The sequence below is a fragment of the Phalacrocorax aristotelis genome, chromosome 15, assembly GCF_949628215.1.
Source record: "Phalacrocorax aristotelis chromosome 15, bGulAri2.1, whole genome shotgun sequence".
Lineage (NCBI taxonomy): Eukaryota > Metazoa > Chordata > Aves > Suliformes > Phalacrocoracidae > Phalacrocorax > Phalacrocorax aristotelis.
In genome coordinates this window covers 3276223-3294127 of record NC_134290.1, presented here as the reverse complement: position 1 = coordinate 3294127, position 17905 = coordinate 3276223, and the positions used below count along the sequence as shown (strand labels likewise).

At 44.9% G+C, this 17905-nt stretch overlaps 1 long non-coding RNA gene across 1 annotated transcript; it reads right to left on the bottom strand.

Moving 5' to 3' along the window:
* Window positions 1–15624: 15624 nt before the first annotated feature.
* LOC142064740 (uncharacterized) lies at window positions 15625–17616 on the bottom strand. Its single transcript, XR_012663193.1, has 2 exons — window positions 17452–17616; window positions 15625–16700 (listed from the first exon to the last, which is right to left on the bottom strand). It is a non-coding gene; the product is annotated as an uncharacterized LOC142064740 (long non-coding RNA).
* Window positions 17617–17905: the final 289 nt, after the last annotated feature.

Here is a 17905-nt window from a genome sequence, read left to right as displayed (position 1 = left end):
CAGTGACCCTTCTGCGAGCTGTCGGGCCACGCAGTGCACACTGTGTTATCGTCAGGGAGCCTGTTTCATTTCCATCTGGGGCTCTTGGTCTGGATTGGATCCATCATGCCGGCAGGTCTGATTGATGGCCTTATTGACAATCAGGTTGACCCTTGTTCGGCAGGCTGACATGCTCCGTATTTCACGGGCCAGCATTTGATGCGTATCAAAGAGGTGGTCAGGTCATCAGAACAGCCAATTAAAACGATAAAGAGGGAGGAGTGGAAGACGAGGTTTTAACTCTTTCCAGCCCATCATAAATGTCTTTATGAAGTGGAGATACTTTTCTGCCAAAATGGGGGCTGGGAGGGAGGAAAAGTACGTATAAATTTATAATCTATAAAATTTATCTGTGGGAACTCTTTAAAAATTGAGTAAGCATAGATCAGGAAACAATTAACTGTCTACATAGTTGCAAGTTATTTAGAGTCTGGAATGAGACTGGATCAATTGCCTTCCTTTAAATTTTTTTTTTCTGAGCAGCGTATTATAAAGGAGACTGTGAAATTCAGCATAGCTTAATGAATATGTAATAGTTCATCTCAAACTCAAACACTGCTTGGAAGGCAAGAATTTTGTATCATTGCTGTTGTTACCTGAAAAGGAGAGAGGCACTCCCATTACTGTTGCTGGTAGCTGACAGCTGGCAGAAAGTAATAAATTTAGGAGTAATTTAGCATCAGCTTCCGAGTAATGGTATCAGAAGAACATGCTCTTCACATGAGAAGTGCTAGAGCCAGGAATTAAGAGGACCACTGGGATCACGGGTAATAAAAGGGCTATCATCTGTCAATGGCTGATGTTTGTACCAGTACAGGGTCAGTCACAGTTGCTTCAACGTTAATTTGGGGGCCGTGTTTTAAGATAATGTAGCCTTTCATAAGATGCCGGAAAAAATGCGCTGTATCCCAGACTTTTTGCCTGCTGAGCTTTAATCCACACTGGCACTGAAGTTTCCAGGTATCACTTTTAATGGAAATGCTAACAAAATAAAGCTTGGATCAGGGTTAAGTGTAGAAAGGTTACTTGGTGAACAGTTCACCACATTGAGACTCAATTCCTGGTTCAGACACAGAATTTCAGGGTGGCTTCATCTGTGCTGTACTTCAGCTTCAGCCTATAAAAGGGGGAACAACTACTTTGTTTTCTCAAGAACGTTAAAATCTATGAAACGTGATAATGCTAAGAACTATCTTAGTGTCTGAACAAGGGAAAATTAAAGAAAAATCCCCCTACCCCCTGCAAAAGATACCATGCTGTACTTGCAGTGCAGCACACACTCCTCAAAGATCTTCCTTCACCTGCTTGTACTTGTTCGGTTTTTCCTTTAATATCGTAATCTAACTAATGCAAAGGTATTGAATCCATTTTCTGACTGTTGGGTAAATGATGGTTAAGTGTCAGGAGATTTATTTAATTGTCTAGGTTTTAAAAAAAAGAAGGTAGGTCTGCTGAGTGAAAGCTTTTATGCTTTTAAATGAGGTATTGCTGTGATTAGAGTTTAAACAGCAGTGATTTCCTCAAAAATGCATTGGCAATAATCACTGGCTTGTTTGATTGTCCACATAACTGTACCACCCTCACTGCCAAGAAACTCATCTGAACCACCGATGATAATAATAGCTATTTTTTTCCATTAAGTGTGCAGCAGATATAATATTCAAGGACAGGAACATCTTCATTAGGCAGTACAGAAAGTGAACACATTGTTCACAAATCAGCCTCAAGAATAATGGACTAGAGAGACTTCAGAGGTGAGGGATGGAGGTTGTGGGGGTGGAAAAGGGGCTTAAAGCTTCATGAACCACATACAGAGAGGATTTTAGTGGGATACGGGCAATTGATTCCCTTAAGTGTCTTTGAAGAGGCCGGTCTAGAGGTGAAGAAACTCCATATGACTCATTATAATGCTGCTTAGTCTCATCACAGTGTCTCAATGATCATGTTACTCTTTTCTATTTCTTTAATTAAAAAAGCCAAGAATACAAAGCTAATTCATCTGGCATAATCCAAAACAACAGCACAATGATGACAGGTTTCTGAAGCGAGTTGATGACCTGCAGGTGAGAAAACGTCTGCCCTTCAGTTTACCTGAATGTCTCCGAGACTGCTGAAAATCCTAGACATCTGCGAAATGCAAACAAGCCAAACTCTTTCTTTATTAATTTTTCCGTGGGAAATCAGTTTCCCAGGTGAATGCTACTTCCCCGCTCGCTCTTGTCCCAGAAATCCATCCTGTGCTGGGAATGCAGCTCAGGGCAAGTCTTTGCCAGAGCATTTGCTGCTTGGGGAGTGTAAAGGGCCTGGCCTCTAGAAAAACACCTGTACCCAAGGGTGAAGGAGATATTCTTCTCTGTCCTTCTTCGTATCTTTCCTTTCTTAATTTCACACTCACTAATACGTTTAGGCACAAAGAGCTGCTGGTTCCAGGTGTCATGCTTGTGTAGGATTGAGGCTGACACTTGCCCTGAGACTCCAGCAGGAATATTAGTTTCCCATTCCTCATTGCCACCCCCTGCCTGGGAAACCATAGGCAGGGCCAGCAAGATCCAGTTTGTCTCTCTGTCAACACACTACACCAGCAAGAGAAGGACTATGTGTGAGCTAAGCTACTTCTTCCTCCTCCTTGCCCTCGTCAGACCTAAGTGCCATTTAGCAACGTTAGCTGCCTGCTCCTCTCAGTTGGACACCGATTACTCCCAGTTGGAGAGCTGTCAGTGAGGGGAAAGCCGTACATAGCGGTGGGAAGTGATCTCACCCGGCAGGGGGGCACCTCTTACCAGCCAAAACAATACAACTTTGACAGGCTTGATGTATTTATTATCTTTTTGGTGCAGAAATGCTGCCACAGCAGGCAGCAGAGCAGGGGGGAGGAGGCTACTGGTGGCTTGGAAGAGAAAGCGAGAAGTACGAAGTGCCAAGGAGTTTTCTGAAGGCAGCTGATGGCAGCGTGCAGGAAGGGATAAGGGGAAAGGAGGTTATGAACGAGAGGAAAAAACTATTGTAAAAAGGCAATTCCTTTTACTTATGTGCATAACTTATCTCCTGAACTCGAGGGACTCAAGAGGGCTGAGGAAAAGCAAAGGCTAACAGCAAGTGAAAACACGGAGAGGTTACTCAGATGGGTCGTGATATCCCAGCCAGGCTGGGCCATTCCAGGGTGGTTTCGGAGAGCTGCAACCTTGGTGAGGAACATGAATCACTGGCTCTTGTGCTCCTTGTCCTTCTGGACTTGGCTTCCTTTTGGTTTTATCTTGTGATCTGGGAGGGGTTCACACAAGCGCTCTCTGTCAGGGGGCTTTGCCAGCCCCAGTTTGGGTCCATTTTGCCCGTGCAAAGTGTCAAAGGACATTCTGACTATAAGGAAGAGCACTCAGGATCTTTCGGGGGTGGAACTATGTTACATCCTCAGCAGCTGTGCCAGTTCATAGGCTTCATCAAATATAAACCTAGCATAGTTACCTGATTTGAACTCCTGGGTAGCAATGAAGGTTGATCAGGGGCCTGTGCTTTTGAAAGACAGCCAGCTCATCTGGCTTTTGACTGACAGACAATCCATTTCTTTTACTCTGCTGTTCCAAGAGTGACATCCCCTTACAGAAATCTAGAAATTTCTGTAGACAAAAGTTCCCTGGCCATGTCCAGGTGTCTTCTCTTGGCAGCAATTAAGTAAAAATTGTCGGTGGCCTGAGTGCACCAATGGAGCCTTATCGCCCCATTGCAAAGTGTCTTCTCCTGTCCTCTGTTTCCAGCTACGCAGGGATGTGCTACACTGTCTGTCTCAGGGCTTTGTATCATTTGTAGAAGTGTACTGTCTGACAGCAGTATTGAATTCCTTCTGGGATTTCTTTAACTATTCAAATCTTATTTTTGGAGGTGTAAAAACTCTGGTAAGGGCAGAGTGTGATATTGGTTTAGCTTATTGAAAATGCTTGGTTTTTATTTTAATTGAGGTTGAATGTACTGAAAGGAGGGGCTAAATGCAGTCCTTCGGAGTAGGAGGAGGCACCCCTGTAAACTTCTCGCTCATAATCTTTCCGAGGAGGAAAGCTTTGCAGCATGCCCTCAGGTTGGTGAGATTTGGGACTGCCATGCTTGTTTCCTCTGGAGGGCTGTTCCACAGCCAGATTGTTTTCACTGGAAATACTTTGTTGCTGTTGCGATCCACGCTGGGCTTTGTGACCTGCGAGTTTCTGGAGAAACAGCTGCGTTGGCAGAGCTCTTGGGCAGGGAGGTGAGACTGCTTCAGCCTGACTGACGCCTGTTCCTTCAGCAGTTGTCATCCCTTTGGTTATAGCAGAGAGGCACAAGCTCAAGTAGGAAATATGCAGTGGTTTACTCCTGTAGCTGTTACGTGCATAAATTAAGGGTTTGTTTCCCTTCTCCAGCCCTTCTAAGCTGTCAGGCCAGCACCTTCATAACCCCTGAAGCCAGACAGACGTAAAGAATAACTCCTTGCTAAGCACAGTTTTTCTTGTGCATGTCTAGCCTTGACCCAGGTGTTGCTCTGTCCTGCTCCGATTTGATCTTTCTCTGATTCAATCAAGTGTAAGCATGCCCTTCCTTACACAGCCGCGTGGACCTCTGCGCTCCAGGCAGCTGCGCCATGTGCCGTCGTTAATAGCTTGTCCAGTCCTGCAGCTCGTGTGGCTGCGTGCGGAGCGCTCGCAAGTCGATGCTCTTGGTTTCCTGTCGTATTTCATGGCTCTTGATGGCAGCTCAGCTGAGGAGTTATGAAATTCATATCCTCTCTGCCTCGGAGAAAATGGCAAGTGGAAGATTTAATATCCCAGAGGGTTAGTGTAGGAAGTTGTACCAGAGGGAAGAAGGCAGGGGTTAAAGCTTCAGGTCCTGCACAAATCTATGCAAGGCAAGGTTTCCATAGGTTGGAAAGCTGTGAATTAAACCAGCTGAGTTACATGCATGGTACAGTGTTATAGCACTTCTACTGAATTCCCTTCCCCACCAGTAATTCTAGGATTTACGTTTGGAGGAAATGGCCTTGTTTCAGTTGGTGACGGATTTCACTTAACAACACAGAATGCTTGGTGATCAGGAAAGACAATCCCATGCTAAAATCTCTCATCTATTCCTCCACGTTACTTTGGGGTCACCCATTAGGATCAGGTCTTGTTATCAACAACAAACATTGCATATTGAGATTTCCAGGGGATGCTGGGTTTGACCCTTCTATACAATGTGCCGGATGAAAGCCTGTTCTGTGTGTTGGGCTGAAGACAGAGAGAGAGCTCCAGGACCTTCCAAGGCGAATGCTGTGCTCAAGCTACTCCTCGCAGTAGAAGTGGCCAAGGGCATGGGTGAAGATTTGACGTGATCTTCTAGCCAGCGTGTGCTCAAAAGGCAACAAATGCAGCAAAAGTCACATGTACGGTGTTGTATCAGCTGAATAGTACAATATCAGGACTGCGTAGGTACCCTAGCATGGCTTGCATCCCAGCACAAGTCACTGTTCTGTGCTTAAGCAAGGCATGAGGCAGGAGTCACACAGGGTGGAAGAAAATGAGAGCTTAAGGGTGTCTTAAAGTCTTAAATCTCTGCCTCTGGAGCAATGCAGCAACTTTTGCAGCAGGTCATCTTAAGGCGTGCTGGCAAGAAGCCCCTGTCAGGTCAAGGAGGAGAGGCAATGGCCTGGTACTGCTTGGTGAACGCGCCGACCAGCTTCTGGGGGAGAGCGGGAGCTCTGGGCTAGAAACTGGCAGGGAGCAGATGAGCTCACAGCGAGGCTCCCCAGCCCTGGTTGATCACGTACTACGCGTGGAGGCAAGTGGTGCATGTCAGTGGCATGCTGCGGCTGGGCTCCAGACGGTGTCTCTGCGCTATTCCTTCTCCAGAGACAGTCCTTTAAAGAGGAAGAAGGTTGGTTGTGGGTTTTTTCTTTCAATTGTACTCTTCTAAAAATAAAACTTTACCATTTATGCGGCCTAAATCCCCGAGCTGCAGCCTGGCTTTGTGTGGCAGCAGGTGTGGCGAAGTCAAATGTCAAAGATCAGCAATGAGGAGCTTTGTTTAGTAACATTTTACTGATGGTTTTCCTTTGTGTTTTGGGGTTTTTTAAAAATCATTTTTATAATGAGAAGTAATGAATCAGTAATGTAAAAAAAGATTTATTTTCTTCCTTAAAAAAATTAAAAGCTTTATCGCCATTCCAAAGTCACCCAAAATATTTCTGCACCAAATTACTTTGAAATACACAAAAATGGAAAAATAATTTAGAAGAGATGGAAAAAATAACTGAAACATTGCATAGATGGGCGATTTAATGCAATGGATGAAAGCAATTTAGTGAAAGTTGACAAAAACTCCAAAACCAAAATAAAAATAAAAAAAAAAGCTGATGTTCAGATGGCAAATATTTTTGGACAAAGAAATAAATTTGTCCTAAAAGAATAACAGTTGCTGTCTGGCTCTTGGGAACCTTTGGGTTTTTTCCCTCATGGATGTGTCTGATATGGAGCTGTCTGGTTGCTAGTTACCAGACTTTTTAGTGAAGCTGTTTGTTTCTGCCATGTGGTCCTTTCTCATCTGCCCCTTCTGACAGGAGACATCAGAAGCAGGAGCAGAAGCTGTTCAATCATAGTGACAGAACCCCCTCTCCTGGGATGGTAAAATGTTCTGTTGGTTTCGTATATATAATCTCATGTTTGTCTCTATGCTTGCAGCCAGTGCATCTGATGAAATAGAGCATGAAGGGTTGTTCTGTGAGATTCCTGCCCTGTTCTGCAGGCCTTAAAGGAAAGGATCCAGAACCCTGAGTGCTTACTCTGGCTGGTGAGCAAGCAAGGAATGGGAAGCTTGTGGGGAGACATTAGGGATTGGCCTCAAGTTTGGTGTCTGTCACTAGTGGGAATGCTGTACGTGCCACCTGAAACTCTGTGGTAAACTCAGCAGGTAGATGACTGAGAAAATGTAACTGGTGATATCTACAGATTTTGTCAACCCTCTACCAAGTACATCTTCCCAAAAGCATTGCAAGTTAGCCTTATGAACACGATGTTACCCTTGGTGGTGGTGTGGAGGGCCTGGAGATTGCTTATGTGGGCTTGATTCCCAAAGCAGGCACTGGCTGGCGAAGTGGCCTCAGACAAGTCACTTGACTGCTTTGTGCTTCATTCCCCTGACTGCAAAATGGGGGTGATAACCAGCTGGGCTGATGACAAGTGTGGAAGGAGAAATAACCATTCTCATTTGATGTCTGTCAGGATGCTGACCTAGATCTGCACAATCAAACTGCATATAAGCTACTTAGTGTAGTTTCATAGGACAGCATCTATGCAGATTTAGACTGGCAATTCGCTGCCATCCATGAGGGTTACAAGCATCAGTATAAGGCAAATAGACCATCTGATACTCCCTATTTAAAAGGGAAGACATGATTTTTCAGGCAGCAAATTCCCTGGAAGAATAAAAGGAAACTTGTAAGGTCCAAATCTGGTGGTGGTGGTACGTGCCTTCACTTGCATTCATCACAGGGTTGTATCAGATGGCTTTCCTCCTTTGGTATCATTTAAATGTCTTGCCCTGTGTTGGCTAAGGGTCACTGCAGTAGAGACTTGAAATACTGATGTATGTGTAAAGTCCTGCGTTCTTAAAATCCTGTAAGGTCCTGTGTTCCTGTGGAACAGCTTGATTCCTCCCCTGGCTCAGCTCTGAACACGTTGGTTGTGTCTGGTTTAGGGTGTTAGAGGCTTTTTACTCCTTGGACTTCATCTTTGAGCTTTTCCCCTTCTTCCTTCTCTGCCCGGGTTAAGAGGACTCTTCCCAGTCCCCTGCACAGGGACAAGGGATCTTTTAAGGGCCTTTCATAAGGACCCTGTCTCTCTAAGGCTACCGGCAATAGCGCCGCTGCTGCGGTGTCTGCGTGTGCAGGCCAGTCCTCTGATTGCTGACATCTAACTTCTCCAGGAGGGGGATGAAATCCAAGTGGCAGGGCAGGCACCTCTGAGGAGATAGCTCCTAACTGTTCCCACAGAGCTTGAAGAAAAAGATTTGACGGATTTACAGAGGAAAATGGCTGAGAAGGGATTGATAAACACACGGAGAGATCTAACTAGTGTGTCCCATCACTCTGAATAGCAGATCATAGCGAAAGTGCTTCAGGGCAGTGTCGGGAAGAATTTGTTGATGTGAACTCGTGTCTTCCTGAGAGAATCATGCTGTTTCGGGGAGGGGACCATCCAGAGAAGGTTGTCATGAAGAAGAATGCAACAGCAGTGGGGTGGGCATCTCTGTCAGGAGGAGTTGGTGAGACAATCACCGGTGTTTTCTGAAGGCAGAGCTGTGAGGGTGCCAGCTACGGCTTGATAGCTGAGCTTCCTTGCAGCCACAACATCAGTACGAACGTCATTCCCCTTGGTGCAAGCATTTCCAACAATAAGCTCTCAATGCCAGCTGGGATCCCAGGCATGAGAAATTCCATGCTGCAGTTGGAATCTCCTATAGCTCCCATGCTTAGGGTTACCCTAACGTGACCATCTGCACAACAGTCAGCAGTGCGAACAGGCTGAACTGATCATATCTGAACTGTTGTAAACTACCTCTGTACTGTATAGTCCTTTCAGTGCTGGTAACGGCTCAGGAAAGGAGAGCAAACATGCTTTTTTTCACGAACCTCTTCAAAGGTCAATCTGCTGTTGTCGTAAGTAGTCAGAAAGACTTGGGCCGCTCTTGCTTGAGGCTCTCAGGCTAATGTCCGTTGCTATGTATTAATAGTTTGAGAAGGACCGTGTATCGCAGACACCTGGTGTTTGAAAACTTGATGGGCAAAAGTGGGGAGTCAGTTTGAAGTCAGTGTGTGAGCATTTGAATGGGAGGCGTACTGGGTGTACCCTGCCAAGTACTCAGGTGTGCCAAACTGCAGTAAATATTCCCTGAAAATGCTGCTTTGGCTTGTCACAGTTCACACAAACCATTGGATGCATCAGTGGGGAAGCTTTTTGCTAGAATTGGTCCAGGAGGAGAAATTTGAGCAAAACAACTGTGTGTGCACTTGTGTAGTCTCCCCTCATGTGGAAAACATGGCCGTCAAGGGATTTGTGTAATTTTTTAATGTTAAGTTCTGTTTCACTTTGATCAAGATATTTGCTTGGGCACTTAATGGGTTAAAAACGTATACATTCCCAGCAGGGCACAATGTTTAGAGGGATGTTCCAAAGGTTTTATTAGTAGATATCATGTGCTTACTGTCCTGTTTTATATTTTGGCTTTGCATTCAAGTATTCTGCATGAGAGTAATCAGAGTTAATATTTCCTGGTTGTCAGTAAGGGAAAAGATCCAAAGTTGCTGTGCTAGTGGAAGCATCCAGACAAATATTTGTACCGTGCTTTGAAGCTCAAAATCAGAAAGTTATGTTTAGATATAGTGCATGAGAAAACAAGATATACTGAGACTATAAAACTTTCAGAAGTGTGAATGTTTTGTTTGCTTTAGCAGGAGAGAAGTGTCGAGCTCTTTGAAAGATTTTTCCTAAAACACAGCTGAATTGAGCTGAACGCAGCGTTGCCAGCGATACTTGTGTGTATCAAAGAAATGCTCTATCGGTCTAACAGTTTTCACAAATAGGGTGGCAGGTAGCGTGGTCACTGCATCCCTTAGCTTTGGAAGGCTGAAGTGAGTTAGTCCTTTGTAACGATGTTTTCAAAAGCTTTTATAAACAAGATGTGTGCGTGTGTGTCTCTTGCACTTTAAGTAAGGCTAACAAATTGAGATGAGCCGCAGCAGCTCTGTGAAGGGAGGGTACATGTACACAAGGGCCTGAGTTGATTTATCTTGATGTTTGGTTGAATTCTTCGCATTTTGGGTCCCTTCTGTAACCTTTTCACCTCATTCTTTTTTAAGGTGGCTGCCTGGCTGTTACAATTTATCATGAACGCATCTCACTTCACTTTTGGCTCCTCTGACGGAAGGAACAGCCGGTCTCCGGGAGGTCAAAGACATTATTTTCCCCTCGTCTTTCTCAGTTTCCAGCACATATTTGTCACTTTGAAAAAGCATGAATTCTGGATTTGATGCACTTTAATTGATTTCACCCTCAACAAGTCCAACTGTCCATCAACCTTTCCTTTTTCTTTCCTCTCCCCCTTCCCCTTCTTTATTTCTTTCCTCTGTCCCTTTAGTTTGAGTGTGATGTTTTCACCCACATGCATGTTAAAGCTGTTGCAAAGCCCGTTACCCTATCAAGGGTTACTCTCGCTAGCCATTTCCCTCATTTTCCTTGTCCTCCAAGTTGAACTTCGGATGCTGAGTGAGAATGAAGGTGCCTTTTAGGAGTACTGATCTTGTAGTGTCTTAGTGATGTGCTCCTTGTCAAAGTGACTGCTGATGGCTAGCTAAACTTGGCTCATGGTCCACTTATTTTGAGGCGACTGTGTAGAATTGGAAATGTGAGGGAATTAATAATTAGTTCTTCATATACTGGCATTGGTATTTAAAATCATTTGCAGCAGTACTATGGCAGAGGTGAATGTACTGTTTCTCCTATCCTCCTGGGAGGAGGTACATACCCAGTGACGTATGCATCCAGTGTTGTATGGTTGTAAACTCAGTTGTAAAATGGCATTGGCATCTCATAAAATGAGATGCCATCAGACTGTCTCTTCCTCGTTTGGTGAACTCCTATGGCATATGGAGTAAAGAGAGTATGTGGGTGTGTAACAACTTGGCCTTTGCCCAGAAGTCTTTCAAGTGTGGCTTCGAAGGGGCCACTTAACAGTGGAAGCTGAAGGAGAGGTTCATAGATGTTCCTTTGAATGCTGTCATTACATCCTAGTTATTCTCAGGACATGGGCTGGGGAACAGGCTTCTGTTTACAACAGAGCAGAGAGATGTAAAGTTCTCTCTGCTGTTCTAAGGTGTTCACCTGAACTCAGCAGAGACAATGGCATTCCTTGGACTAATGTGCACTCACTCAAGAACTCCAGCACTCAAGATGAACGGAATTGGTTCATAATACTTTATGTGAGTGTTGTCAACTTGTAGTCCAGGGTAACTTAGAAAACCAGGGTTCTTGCTGAAAACTGTTACGTACCTTTGTAAGAGTCCCGCCAACGGAGAGAGCTGGAAACCCAGCACGTTACAGGTCTTGCAGTGGGAACTGCTGTCCATGGTCCTGGGTGGCCCTAGGTGGAGGTCTGGGCTTTGTAAAGCCAGGGGTGACTCAGGCTCAGGGGCTTGGGGGAAGGGTTGTGGCTTCCTCGCTCTCGTATTTGTGCAAAACAGTGTGAGTCAGTTCTGCAAATCAAGTTCAGTATTTGCCAGCATGCACGGATAGGGGAGCGACTGCTCTTTACAGAGGCATAAAGAGCCTCCACTAGTTCTACTGGGCCTTATACTAACCCTTTCCTTCCATGATTTGCTGCTCAGAGGGTTGTTGTAGCCTTGCAAAGACTCTTCTTGTACAATGAGCCTGGACTGTCATATATTGGATCATCTTCTGAATGTTATCTGAATATTTGGAGGAGAAAACCCTGGACCATAGTTATCATTGATGGGTGGAATTCTCACTGGCAAACTTCCTGCAGCCTAATTCTGAGTTTAGGTATTTCTAGCAAGGAATTCTTCCTCAATGTTAGTTTGAGGCAAAGCTTGCTCTTTTTCAGTCTATAGATTAATTTGATCCCCATATCAGCTGGAATTCTTTGTGATGATGATTTATTTTTTTCTCACTCGACTTCTCAAAAAACACAGCAGCTTTCTGGTGTCCAGAGCTGTGATGTGAGAGGAGCTCAACAGTGTTCTGTGCTTGTGTGAATTGCCGTTAATAGCTCCTTGCAGTGTTAGAGGACCCAGGGCTCAGAATAAAATATGTTATTAATGTGACGTTAGAATGTTTCAAAGGACATACAAGGATTTAATTCCTTGGTGTGAGCGGGTGCTACCCCTTCCCCTTAAATGCAGTGTGATACCTGGGGGAAGAAGCCATGGAGAACTTCTAATGGATTCTTTTCAGAGTTCAGCTCCTATAGGCACTATACTGAACAGGAGGAACAGATTGCCTAGTGAGATGAGGTGAACTGCTGGCTTATTGCACTCTGAAGAAACATTTCTATGGCCTTTGATTCCAGCGTAAAGTTCCAAGAGGTGCTGGCGTGACATGAAGTTTCACATGTGTGTTGGGAAACTAGAGAGCTTGAGGATTTGTCTGGAAGCTTCTATTTTTAAAAAAGAGAGAGAGGGAGACTTTACACCTTTGCAAGATCTTTGGAAGTGGTCCGGCTGAAGAAGAAATTGGAAACCTTTCTCCTTGGCTATAAAATAATCACTTTTACTATGATTAGAAAAGTTTTGGGGATGAAATAGGGATCTTTTCAGGTCATTGGACTACAGCGTTCTCATCTCTCCACTAGCAGAGGACCTGGGAAGGAGATCTTGTGATTCTGTTGTGCAGTAAGGTAGGGAAAACGTACCAAGAGTGGTATGTAGGGCCAGTCAGATTCCCCCTTTGCCTTTCGCGCAGCTGTGGCCAGCCAGGCAGTGGTACATGGAGCTTATCAGTCAAACCCTGTGTCTGTGCACAGTGCAAGGACTAACGAAGGTTTTGTGCTCAGATCAGCTCTGTGTTGCCATCACACATAGCTGCACGGGATATTGGCTGGCTGCAGAGCTGGGCTCAGAAGATGGGGAGAGCTGACCCTGTGGCAGGTTTTTCACACTTCATTTGTGACAACATCAAAAAGATTTAGTAGGGGGTTTTTGTGCTAGATAGGTAGGTTCTCTTGGGGGGGAGTGTGTGGAAGGGCTATCATTTACTGGAAACAAGAGTTCAGGATTTTGTAGAATCACAGTAGTGACCGAGATTTCTGCTTGGTTTTACCTTCAAGTACTGGCATACAGTTTAACCAAATTATTCAGTATCTCACTGGACTTCAGCTTCATTTAACAACCCCTGTTCTGAGCCTTTCAGTCTTGTAACGAAAGCATGTTTTATTCACAAACACCTAGAACTCATTGGTATCCCATTTTGCAGTACGCTTTGAATGTTATCAACCCTACCGTCTTAAAGACAAGGAAACTGAGGCACTGAGAGGTGAAGCGAATTGTTCAAATCCTTTAGCTGCACAGTAGGAGTTTTAGGATCAGCAGTCGGGGCCCACATACCCTAATACCTGCTTTGTATACCCGGTCTAGTATTGTGATGCCTGAAGTAGATGCTTGATCCAAGGGCATGACATGGGGGTGCCCAGACACTTTGTGGAGGTAACTGAAAGCTGGTGCCCCCAGGGGCATCACGGCCCCCTCTGTGCTGAGCTGGGAATCTGGTAAGAGCGTTTTGGCTGGTTTGGCTCCAGGAACTGTGGATGGCTCTCTGGATCTGCACTGTAGCAGACTATGTGATGGTGTCTGTAGCTTAGGTACCTAGAGGAGCTTCTGCACAGGTGCAGGGTAGAGTATTGCAACCCAGAATAGGTGTCAATGAGATCTGAGCCCCTTCTGCATTAGGCAGGATTTGAGAGTAAATGCTCTGGGTGCTTGAATGGTGTCATAGCTGAGGTACCTGGTGATCTGAATCCTGCTGCAAGTTTCCCAAATCCCAGGCTGGTGCTTTCTCCAGTAGGCCAGCAAGGTGGACAATAATCTGATGTGAAGCCTAAAATTGCACAGCCTACATCTTTTCAGGGGGTTAAATCACTTAATATAGCCTTGCTGAACTAGCTGGGAACTTTCCAAACCATGCATAGTGTCACTTGCTTGTCTGTTCTATCAGGAAGAGTACAAACTGGGGAAACTACTGTGCTAAGGTTACTCACCATGGCAATACTGGAGCTGGGAATACCACAGACCCAAGTATTCCAGTCTGTGACGTATGTTGGGGAAGTAGCAAACACTGGCACTCCATCATGGAAACTGTCAAATAATCTCAGGGGGGTGGGGATGTTCAGCTAAAACTAGAATCATTTTAAGATGCAGACTCAAGTTTGATGCTTGAATCAGGATATAAACTTAAAATTCAGTCCAGTTCAAGTCTACTGTTCAGACATCCATCTCTAAGAATCCCTTTGCATGCTGAAAGCTTTGAGTTTTTAACAACTTTTGATGTTTTCTTCCCTGTATCAGACAGACGTGAAGCAGCACTTGCTGCTGACCAGCTCCACGCTCTTGAACAGAGAAGCTTTCCTTTCCCCAGCCCAAATCCAGAAGGCAATGTGATGTGAATTTACCCAAGTGACTTCAGGGGAGGCTACACAAGCCATGGTTTGGCAAAGATGTGAAAGTATTCATACGACCTATTTTTAATATATAGTCAAATAGAGAGAGCGAGATGGGAGCAGGTCCTGAAAAGGAGATGCAGAACAATTGCATTAGGCAGTTGATATTTCAGCCTGAAGAGCTCTGAATTCCCCTCTGAAGTCTTCTCTTGGGAGTCTTACTTCTTAAGTTAAATGACTAATTAGAGTGTGTTCACACCACAAATCAGCCCAGCAAGGCAAACTCGTAAGAGCTAATGCTGCTCACTTGCTCCCAGTGGAAGCTGAATATCTCAGGAGCTTGCAGAGGCATTTGGCCCCTGGAAGTCTGTGCCTGTTACCAGGACATTGGAGAATTTACTGGTGGGGAGAGCAAAGAAAAGCCCTCCCCCGCAAGACAGGGCCTGTATCAGTCCCTCTCCCAAGCCAATTCCTTTGCCTTGTTCTTTCTCTGCTCCAATATCTTGTTTAGTGGGAGGAAAAAAATTTGAAGCTAAGTGCCCCAAGCTGAGAGGAGACGTACAGCACCCAGTGGGACCCTGACCTTCTTTGTAGGTAACAAATTGGATGGCATGTAAGCTGAAGAAGCCGGATGAGGAGGGAGGGGGGGATGGCTTGAAGGGGGGTTAAAGTTACAAAGCCAACATCTGTTACTGAGGGTACGGGCTGCAGTGCTCTGCCACTCCCCTTGGCAAATGTGGCTGGCTTCAGGGAGGCACAGGGGAATGGCCTTGGGTCACCAGAGGACAAAGGTAGGAATAAGCATAGTGGGTGCTTCTGAGAGGCTCTAGGAATACATGTAAATGCATAGAATAGATCCTGAGGTGGTGGTTGCTAAGGGGTAAGAAGTAGAGAACGAGTCCTTAAGAAGGACAAATGAAATGTTCATTTGTGGGGTTTTGGACAAAGTACAAAATCTGGATTTGGTTTTCTTATCTCAGGGCCACCACAGAAATTAGTAATCTCTGAGTAATGGAGAGAAGTGTGGCCACGATTCATCTCTCTCCCCATTATTAAAAGTCCCTCCTTTGATAATTTCCTATGTTCATATCCTCTTCAGTCTGTCTCTGACTTCAGTCTTCCTTGCTGTTCAGCACCATGAGCCACTGCAAAAATATTTAGGACTGGTAGTCTGGAGTTCTCTGGAGAGATGTTGTTAGGTCCCATCTTCCATGGAGGAACCAGGAAGCCTGGGCAATGGCATCTCTCCTGCATTCAGCTGTGAGACATTGCCCCAAATGCCTCCTGTCATCTCAGCAGACCCCATCCTTTTTGCTTTAATTGATTCTGTCTGGCTTTAATTTGATGTGAGAAGAGACCTCCCACTGTGAGCACTTGAGTCTGTTTTGTGCAAGGAGAGTTAGAGGCTGGGTGTAGCTGTGGTCAGAGGCAGGGTTATTTTATTGTAATAGGGAGACAAGGATGTTTTTGGGAGGACCACTGAATTCTGTAAACCCATTAACAATTGAAATGAGGCTTTTCACTTCCATACTGGGTTTGTGGGAAGTGCTTGTACACCAACTTGAAAGCAAAGAACTGTAATAACAATTTTGCATTAGAACCATGTGTAGGGTTTCCTGAAGAAGTCTAGAGTCCTGTTGTGTTGGCTCCATGCAAGTGTGCAGCAGGAGACAATCCAGGTGAGTTGGCTATCCGAGTGGGCGAGGAGGGGATTTGGAGGCAAGGAAAAGGGAACAGATTTGGCTGTGGTCATCTAACTGTATGATGGCAGAGATGAGAATAAATAGGGAAGTTGAAAAGCAAACCTCCATTGTGAGTCTGGTGAGCCAAAGTCTAAACAGTTGTTGAGCTTGTTTTATCAAATCAAAATATTATGGTTCAGCAGTGTGTTGACTTGAGTCGGTGTTTGTCTAGGCTGACACAGTGTTGTAGAAACATTCAGGTTTGAGGGTACTGTATCCCCTGCCACTGGAGGGGTCAGGATCTCTGCTGTCTCTCCTAAGACATAGGAGAGGGGTGCTGTAGCTTGTTGTGTTAAGGGGAGGCTGGATGAGGGCAATCTATTTCCGATGGCTTGGTTTTTGAGTCTTCAGGTATTTTAAGGCCTCTTCAAAGCTGCTCTACGGCCCTGTTCAGTCTGATTAAATGTGCTGCTGCTTGGACCACAAATAAGGGTTTTAAGTCAAATGGGAAGATTTTTGAGGGGAAAATAGATGAATAAGTATTCAGAGTTAATTATCTGCAAATTCCTGAAATGGCTTCAGTAATAAAATATGGATATGTATGCACTTACTCATATCATGCCATTAGCGGTTTGTGCTTCTGTGTCAGGCGATAGTGTGCTGTGAAAGGTTGCTATGCATAAAAGTAAGAAGATATTCCAAAATATAGAATTATTGCCTGACATCACTGAAGGTCCAGGTCTTTGAAGAGGTGATCTGATTGAGGTGGTCTTCCAAAAGTATCTTGCTTGAAAACATCGTGGGTGTGGTGAGGTGCTAAGCACAGAACAAGTGAAGACATTGATGTTAGGCTAGAATAGGACTCCATGTAACCTCACCCACATCTCTCCCAGACACAACTCCTAGTGGTAATCGAGACCTTATTGTTCTACAAACAGATTTGTTCTTATCTGGTGGTTTTGTTTACAGTATAATAGAAATTGCAGACAAGAATACCATGTAGTTGCTTTTGCTTGAAGTATTTCCTTGTTCCCTTCCCTGTATCAGAAATCCTCCTATTTTTTAACTTATTGTTTAGCCATTCCACCTGATCCTTCCATATTTCCATATTTCAAGGAGATTTACCCAAATGGCATGTTTCCATGGCTGATATGCAGCAATAATGCAGGGTTAATACCTAATTAGTTCCCAGGGACATTGAGCTTTTCATGGATATTCAGTAACAAAAGCAACAACAAACAAGCTGAATTCCTGGGCCTTAATTCATTGGGGAGGAGGAAATAGGAACCTAAAACTGCAGGAATTATTCAGTGCAGTATGAAAGCTTAGTTATTTCTCTCATGAAGCTCAGAGGATGCTATAGCAGCTGACAGGGAAAATATAACCTCCTCCCCCTTCCCTCCCTCCCTTCAGGGGGACTGTATATGTGTCTGTGTTTGCAGCCCTGACATCTCCAAACAGGAAAATTCCTAGTTCTGCAACACACTTTAAATAGGTCCTTGCCAATTCCCCTCCCTGCTGCAACCCCCAGTCAGCCCGACCCTGTTTTTTTGACATTCAGCCATACCTGATCAGTTGTATCCTGAGCAGCTGGATGTGATCAGAGCTGGCCTTCCACCTCACAGGATGGCGAGCATATGGGCCCGCGGGCTCCAGCCATAATGTTCCTGAGCACTGAGCTTGTCTGCCTGTGGCTACAGAGGGTTTTTTTCCCCTCTCAAGCAACTGCAAATAAACCTTTCTGATAAGTAACAGGAAAACAAACAGGCCCTTTGGCTCTGTATGCAGTGAGAAGGAGGGAGGAAAAAAAACAAAGCCAATAACAAAATCTTTGCTGTGTTTAGGCAGCACGCAGAGCACTTCAGAGTGCCTTCAGGAAGGAGGAACTGTGTCTGCCCTCAGCCAAAGACAGAGCTTTTCTCGGAGCAGAAATGGCTCGTTTCAGGGTGATTAGCCCTCAGTGCTTTACAGCCAGGCCCTGGTGTGGGAGCTCCAGGGGATGGAGAAGGTTTGACTCAGAG